The following is an 8028-nucleotide window of genomic DNA, read 5'->3' on the forward strand; positions in this document are numbered from 1 at the left end:
TCTTTGAGCCGATATTCACCAGTGCCATGTTAATGCAATTTAACTTTGACACGAATGGACAAAGAGTCGTCAGTAATTTGATGTAGTAGACTGACCTAGGGACTATGCTATTCACCTGGGGCTTCAGACTCAAATCTGATCCAGATAGACCCCCAGGGTCTTGATCTTCACTTGAGTGTTGATCTTACAGTATGTGACCATAAAATGCTGATATTCGGGACTCAAGCTACGTAGTCTGGCCCCGGTACCCATAATCATGTTAAAGTAAAATTCGGTCCTTTTTTGTGTTAATGTAAAGTCTGCATTTGGTCCTGCGTATTACAGTAGCACTTTATCACTCTTTTTTAACACAGCATTTTAGTCTTTCTTCCTGGTCTCTCCACTTTTCAAGTAAAGCTTCCTCTTTCAACTTTTTTAAAGTGAAGCTTTGTCTACCTTTATGTAAAAAAAAAGGGTTAGTACCCCTCAAATTAGAGTAACGCTTGGTTACTTCTTGTGCTAAAATATAGATGGATCCTGCTTAGTGTTAAAACGAAACGAAAATAGACTCCCAATTGACCCCTCCAAGGAATGCACGATTCCTCATCACATTAACATAAAACTTGATTCCTCCAAGATTTATAATAAAGCATTATAAATGCAGATCCAACAGTTAATAGGGCACCACCCCATGCATGTCTGAGTTATGTCACCTTAAGAAACTTCTTAAGCCCCAACCCAAATAGTTGTATGACTCATTAGGACCCTAGAACTTAGACTCTTGGTGCAATTTAAGGGGGGCGGGAGTATGTACCCTTCAACTTTGGTGGCACAGCAGATTGTCGCCTAATGTTTCAGTACTTAGCATTTTTAAATGAAGCATTATTACACTTCAAGTTGCAATCATAAAAATGCTTCATTCTCTCAAACTGTTAAACTTGATAACCTGCACAGTCTGCATGCACCTCCCTTCAACCTGGTATCCCCTGGTAAGGTTGAATATGCATCCCCACTGAGCAAGCCGTGAGAGAAGCTGTAAATGACTAGCCAGAACAAAGACATGCATGGAGAACACAGGGGTTGGGGAGGGGGGGGGGAATGTTGAACACGGTGTGAAAGGGCTAAAGGTTTTTTTCGTCCCAATATGTTGGGATGGGGAGGGGAAAGGTGTACCCCTCCTCTGTGGCCCTCTGTATCCTACCCCCTGCTGTATATCTCTTCTGTTGTTATTTCTGAAAAGTGCTCCTTTGTGCATCTGTACTGTTGTAGACGTCGGTAAAACGCTCCGTTGTGTATCTAATAATAATTGCCACCTCCAGGGGTACTTTGTGCCACCAATTTAAAGGGAAGATATTCATTATTGAAGGTTCATTTGTCTGAACAAGTCAAGGATCCATTGTGGGAACTTCAGAAAGCTGCAAGTGTCAAAGGGCCCAAGAACTGAAGGAGGCCTGCGGACAGGGCACCAGGTTAGATAATGACTGCTGCATATTGAGGGAATTCTGGTGTGAGAAAGTCGAAGACGAGGGCGCGTCAAACTCAGCTATCCATTTACCCCTTTTCTTTTACCAGTCAGATAGGCTAGTCTCAGGATTGCTGGTAATAGTAGTACACAAGACAATGCATTATTAGTGATGGCATGATGTACTAGTTCTGTTGCTCACAGGAGCACGTGAGACACTTTTATATTTTCTGTATAATATTAGTGTTCTTACAACTTAAGAGTGTGACGAAAAAAATATTTTTGTCTATATGGTTGACCTTTTTAAGTGTTTGTAATGGAAATGTTTCCATGTGCGGTACAATAAATTGCTATAGCGTTCTAGCTTCTCACACAAGACTGCAGCTCTTCATACTGTCCGACTACCAGCTCCTCCTACTGTCCACGAGTGGAGGCACCACATACTTCCACTAGTGACAGCTCCTTACACCACTTATCAGTGAGCCAGTGCCAACTCTTCGCAAGGCACAACACTGCCAGCTGCACACACTGTCCTCCACTGCCAGATCCTCATGTTATCTACGGCTGACGCCCATACCCGGGGCCTGCATGTTATATACAATCGCTGCATGAGGTGCTCAACCCACTGAGCTGTCTTATTATACCAAAGATTATTGTATGTCTAATACAACCACTGGCAACAGAAAGACCTTGACCTGAAAATGCACTACTTTAAACACTTTATTCTACAATTTCCTGTGTGGAATTCTCCATTCTATGTCTGACTCTCTTCCTTCAACCAGCCCCTTTCTTCATCTGTCTCGCCCCTTTCATATCCCACATCTTTTTCAGCAAAATAGCTCCTCTGCTTAGATCAGATGCCTAACATTGTAAGGATGCCTTTTAAAAACTCACTTTCCTTTAGGGTGCATTTTGATTTTCGTCTAAGTGTCAAAATATTCTAATTACTTACATGTAATCTTCATTCTACAAACATGTGAAAGCACAAAAGATATAAATGTTGAAGAAAGAAAAAAGTTAGGTGATTGTTTATCCAGGGGATTTATATTGCTTATACATGCATCATATCCGATGTGAGAATCTAAATATGTTTTGCCAATATTGAAAACTGATGAGTGTTTGGGAAAACCGTTTCTGGTTTGGTAACATATAACTCAAATTTTTTTTTTTAAGTTTAGTTTAGTTTAGTTTCTTTATTTATACCGCGCGCCGAACCTTGAGGTAACTGGGCGCCGGAGACTTAGAGGCGGTTACAGCAGATTAAATACATACAGGCAGAATATAGACATACAAGATAATGACAATAAGTGCAGATGACCGGGTTACATGGTGGTCGGTAGGCAGACGCAGGATAAGAGTACATTACTTGGTACGTCAGACAGAGGTGGCGTTCTTGTTGGAGAGCCAGGCCTTCGCTTTTGCTCTGAAGGTCCAGAAGGAGGGTTCTGCTTTAAGGTTCAGTGGTATAGCATTGCATTGTTTGGCGGCTAGGACTGGGAAGCTGGAGCCGCCTGCTTTTTTTAGTAAGAATGTAAGGATGGAAAGACAGTGAGAGTACACTGTTCTGGTTGAGGTGTGTTTGTTGAACTTGACTGCCAGATATGTGGGGGCTTCGTTAGATAGTCATTTGTGGACAATGACAAGGGATCAAAGGGTGATTCTGTCTCGTACCGGGAGCCAATGGGCATCTTGTCTGAGGCTGGAAATGTGTGAGTGCCTCGGGATGCTCAGAGCCGCTCTGAGGGCATTGTTCTGCAGGACCTGCAGTTTGTTTAAGTTACGTTCTTATGTGCCAAGAAAGAGGGTATTACAGTAGTCAATTTTTGAGAGCACTAGTGCTCTGGCTAGTGTAATGCAGCTGAAAGGTGAAAGGAAGGGTTTGCAGGCATTAATGAGCTTATTTGTGTAAGCTGTGGAGGAGGCTGTAGCGTTCGCCTGTTTTTTGAGTGAGAGTGTGGAATCTAGATAGACCCCTAGGGTTTTCATTTCTTTGGCTCTAGTGATTTGGTTACCGTCTATGTTGATAGACGTGTAACGGGGGTCCAGTTTAGTTACCCGTAGTTGGGAGCTCAGTTTTCTCGTCGTCGAGGCATAAGCCATGTTCTGCCATCCAGGCTTGGATCTCCAGGTAGAGGTTGTTGATCCGTATGACATCCTCTTCGTAGCAGCCTCATAGGGTGATGAGAACCTGGGTATCATCAGCATAGCTGGTGTATGTGACACCCAGGTTATCAAGGCAGTCGAGCAATAGCTTTGTGAAGATATTGTATAAGGTCGGCGAGACGCACAACCCTTGTGGTACGGCACAGAGGATGGGGATGGGGTGGGCTGAAGCCCCTGGTGAAAAAACCCGGGTGGTTTGGTCGGCTAGGAAGGATTGGACCCAGGCGGACACCTGGCAGCTGAGGCCGTCAAATGTTCCGTGAGGATTTGATGGTCGACGAGGTCAAAGGCTGCCGAGAGGTCAAGCAGCAGGAGAATGGCTAGGTTGCCCTTATCCTTTGCCTCGTCCATCTGGATTTTTAAGTCCAGGATGGCTGTCTCTGTTCCATGCTTTGGTCTGAACCAGACGGTTTAAGGCCCAGGAGGTTGTTCTCTTCAAAATTATTCTGGATTTGCAGGTAGGCCACTCTGTCTAAAATCTTTAGGATGTAAGGGATAGTAGTAACTGACCTGTAGTTGGTTGGGATGTTAGGGTCTAGGTTAGGTTTTTTTAGCAGGGCCATGACCCAGGCCTCCTTGAGACTGCTCGGGACTGAGCTTGTTTTGAAGGATGCATTGATTAGGGTTGTTATGAAGCGGGCCAAGTCGCTGGCGCCTTCCTGGATGATGGGAACTGGGCAAGAGTCCCCTTGGCATCTGGATGGCTTGAGGCCTTTGATGATGCCTTCCACATCTTTTGTGGATATCGGGGTGAAAGAGAAGGGGGGGCAAGATGGAATTTTAGAGGTGGGTGGTAGAGGAGCGTTTGCTTTTTTGGCGAGGCTGAGCTTTTTCATTTCAATTTTCGATTGTAGCACGGCGATTTTGTCTGCCAGGGCTTTTTGGATCCGCTCACACTAGTCTGCATCTTTCACGCAGGTTTCTGAGGGTGGGCAGGGGGACTTCAGTTCCCTGAGGATGGTGAAGAGCTCTTTTGTTCTAGATTTGGCGTTCTCAATTCTGTTATCATAGGTCTCTTTCTTGGCCCTGAGGATCGAGGTTTTGTAGATAGTGGCCGCTAACGTGAATAGTGTTTTGTTGGCCTGGTTGGGTGATTTTCTCCAAGTTGCTTCTGCCGCTCGTTTGGCGTTCCGCAGGATTTTAAGCTCTGGGGTGAACCATTTGTTCAAGTGGACTGTTGGTTTAGCTTTAGTGAGTTTGATAGGAGCGATGATATCTACTGCAGATTCAAGTGTTTTATTATAGAGTTCTGCAAGTTTATCCACATTTAGTTTGGAATAGTTTGCTGGATCAAGAATGTATATCTTCCCCTTAAAACAATCAGGGTGTAGACACCGGACTAAGACTCATTTTATCAGGTCAACTTGGCATAAGTAGCATTAACCATCTGACTGATGGAATCAGTACTCTTAATCACCAATCTCTCTGGAAATACTGATCAGCACTCTAAACTCTTGACTTGGTATTAATTTCGTCTTGATAGTGGCACCACCAGTTCCAAAATTACCTGAACAGATTTCCGATGGTAAGACAATGTGCCTGCCTTTTGATGAACACCAGTTAATGGGTTACTATGGATGCTTTGCTTTTCAAATATTAATTTTCCTCCAATTCACATTTAAATCCAGGATTCCCTCATTTGGCTCAGAGGTGGAATTACTTCAGACAGAAATGGTCCTTTAATATACACTTTTCAAAATCTATCTTTTGAAATGTCTGGGGTAAGCACGGAGACATTGATTGCATCCTTTGGTAACCTTTAAATTCTTCTGCATTCATCACCACATCACTAACGATGGTAAGGGTAGATGTCTGCCAGAATAAGGGACTGGGTGGCCATCAGAACTGGTCTCTTGACCTGTAAACATAGAACCAGTTTGCTTTTCTTTTCCACTGGCTGGAATTGTCCTTTCCTGGCTGGTCTATAACAGGCGGCTGGATTAAATGAATTGAAAGGGTCACCAATCGAGTGTGACTTGACCAGAATCGGGGGCCTAAAAAGATTACAGTCTTCATATGTGGAAAGCAAGGAGAGCTTCACTAGTTTGACTGAAAGTAATAGTGTGTTTATTCTGGGAGTAGTTATAAAGAACAGTGCTGTCTTAAGCTAGCTATATACCTACCACAAAATGCCACATTATGCAGATTTCCAGAAAAGTAACATTTACAATTTAGGAGTGTGGGCTTGATATACTTGCGATGGCCGGGCATTTGGAGTTCCTAATGAAGAGCACGGAAGAAAATCATTGAATTTTGTGGTCTGCATGACTCCTGCCGTGTTGGGGAATGCTTTTTAACGTGTACCCAACAAACCGAGAATAATCCTCAAAAAGGGAGATGTTTTATCGTTTTGAGGGCCATTTTCCATCATTTCGATGGATTTAATGCTTTGGGGCACTAGAGAAAACACACTGACATGACATACATGTTTCTACCATAAAAGTGCAGAGTTTACCACATGACCTGCCTTTAACCATATATCTCCTGTTATAAAAAGGGGTCGTTTTCCTATTGAATCTTCATTTTGGTATTGGGACATTTGAATGCTTCATTTGAGGACTTTTTGAACTTTTTCAGCAATCAAATCCTACCAAAATATTCATAGAGATCTTCGTTGATTTGAATGACAGATTTCAAGCATTCGAAGTAATATTTTAAACTTTTGGTGGTCATTTTTTTTAAACACTGGACGTCTCCATGAGTTAATCCCTTTGCCCAAATTGGGATCGCGGTTCTAATTACATTTCAGTCTCTGACTTGAAAAATGGAAGGAAGGATGTAGTGGTCATGAAAGCCGTGTTATCTCAACATGTTAAGATAATTTAATGAATTACGAGTTTGTTTAGGCTTTTGGGGGAGGTCGAGAAACTTTATGACTTCCTCTCCCAAAAAGTTAAATGAAGTGCTGGCCATTTCCATACCAGTAAATTATACCAACAGCTTGTTCGCGTTAACCGTACGCTAAAATATGACTCATACACGCAAACTCTCCTAATTTAGGAACTGTTTTTCATATTTTCTTTTACGTTCCCCCTTTAATTTGCTGCTTGCAAGCCAAAGAACAAATTATCCTCCATTTTAAGGAGTTCCAAAAGGTTGCCTTCTAAGATACTTAACATCTGAGGTGACACATATGATAATTGTTCAATACACGAGTGGCAGTGAGCAGTCGGTGTATAACTCCTCCCTCACGCGAGGTCCGGCTGCTGCGCACTTCGCTGTCATACTCTGGGTCCCTCGGGTGGCAGTAGGGTGGCTGGACCTGTGTCGTCTATATCATGCATGTGAGTGTGTTTAGTGTTTTATTGATCTTTGGGGGTATGTTTTAGATGGTTCCTGTCCAGTGCGCCGACAGCGACCACTAAGCTGACCAAAAAGGGAGCCATCAGCCCCCCGACCCCAAATACACCCCCATCATCCCGATTCATCCCCTGACGTCATAGCTACAGAATGCCTCGTCTGATTTGTGAACTGTGGTTGGGGGTGGGGCGTGGAGTTGAGGGTGGCGTCACAGCAACCCCCCTTCCGATTACCTAAAGCCGTTGTTTCTCCCGTTCGGTCAAACTGCCAATGCGATGTGAGGGATTTTTTCCTCCAGAACTTTCCTCACAGAGATAAACAGCGCAGCGCCTTCCCCGCCCCCCGCCCCCCAGCGCCGCCGCGCACAAAACACTTGACAATTGCTTTTCTTTTTTTATGAGGTTGTCATATTTTCCTTACCTGTTCAGCGGAACAGGACACCTGCCCCCAGCTGGTGACCTGCCTGTCGTGTGGTCACTGTCACGTGTGCGTGTTTGTTTGTGTGGGTGTGAATGTGTCTGAGTCTGCCTGTCTCAATCCGCAGCTTTTCGCCGTGCCTCAGGAGGCCAGCTGGTTCTCGCGCGCGCTCGCTCGCTCGCTCGCTCTCTCTCTCGTAAGCACACACATACTCTGAATCCTTGGCAGCCGCGCCGGGTTCAGGCGAGGACAGAGCGCGCGCCGCTGCGGCAGACGAGAAAGGAGGGCCGCGAGCCAAAGCATCGCTCTGCGGAAGGTGGGAGATGACTCGGCAAAGAGCCTCGAGCTCGGCGGGTGAGGGGGAGGCGCGGCGGACACAGCTGACAGGACCGCACAGCCAAGGCCAGGCTCTTCCTACGCAGCGCTCTTTTTTTTGCCGCGCGGCTGTTGAGCGCGAGACAAGTGTAAAAGCGAATATGCCCACATTTTATGGGATACATTTTAAATTTTATCTCGTGGTACAAAGTCACAACACAATCGCATCTCCGTTGGGTGGGCGCCCTGTTCATTATAACGTTCATAAACACGGCCTGCATGTGCCACAGCTGCGAATACCAAATGTATAGAAAAAGCAACAGGAGTTGTGGGGAACGTCACAAATACAAACTTTGGTTTTATTGTGGAGGGGCATAAGAGGGCTATACTAT

The 8028-nt window shown here is 44.7% G+C and overlaps 1 long non-coding RNA gene across 1 annotated transcript in view; it reads right to left on the reverse strand.

Annotated features, from left to right (window-relative positions):
* The window catches only part of LOC138526924 (uncharacterized), a 617101-nt gene extending 609626 nt beyond the window's left edge, over positions 1-7475 (reverse strand). Inside the window, exon 1 of the long non-coding RNA XR_011283777.1 lies at positions 7325-7475. This is a non-coding gene — a long non-coding RNA (uncharacterized lncRNA). The remainder of the gene's footprint in view (positions 1-7324) is intronic.
* Between the last annotated feature and the right edge of the window lie 553 nt (positions 7476-8028).

The sequence above is a fragment of the Ambystoma mexicanum genome, chromosome 14 (assembly GCF_040938575.1).
Source record: "Ambystoma mexicanum isolate Mex_15411 chromosome 14, UKY_AmexF1_1, whole genome shotgun sequence".
Taxonomy (NCBI): domain Eukaryota; kingdom Metazoa; phylum Chordata; class Amphibia; order Caudata; family Ambystomatidae; genus Ambystoma; species Ambystoma mexicanum.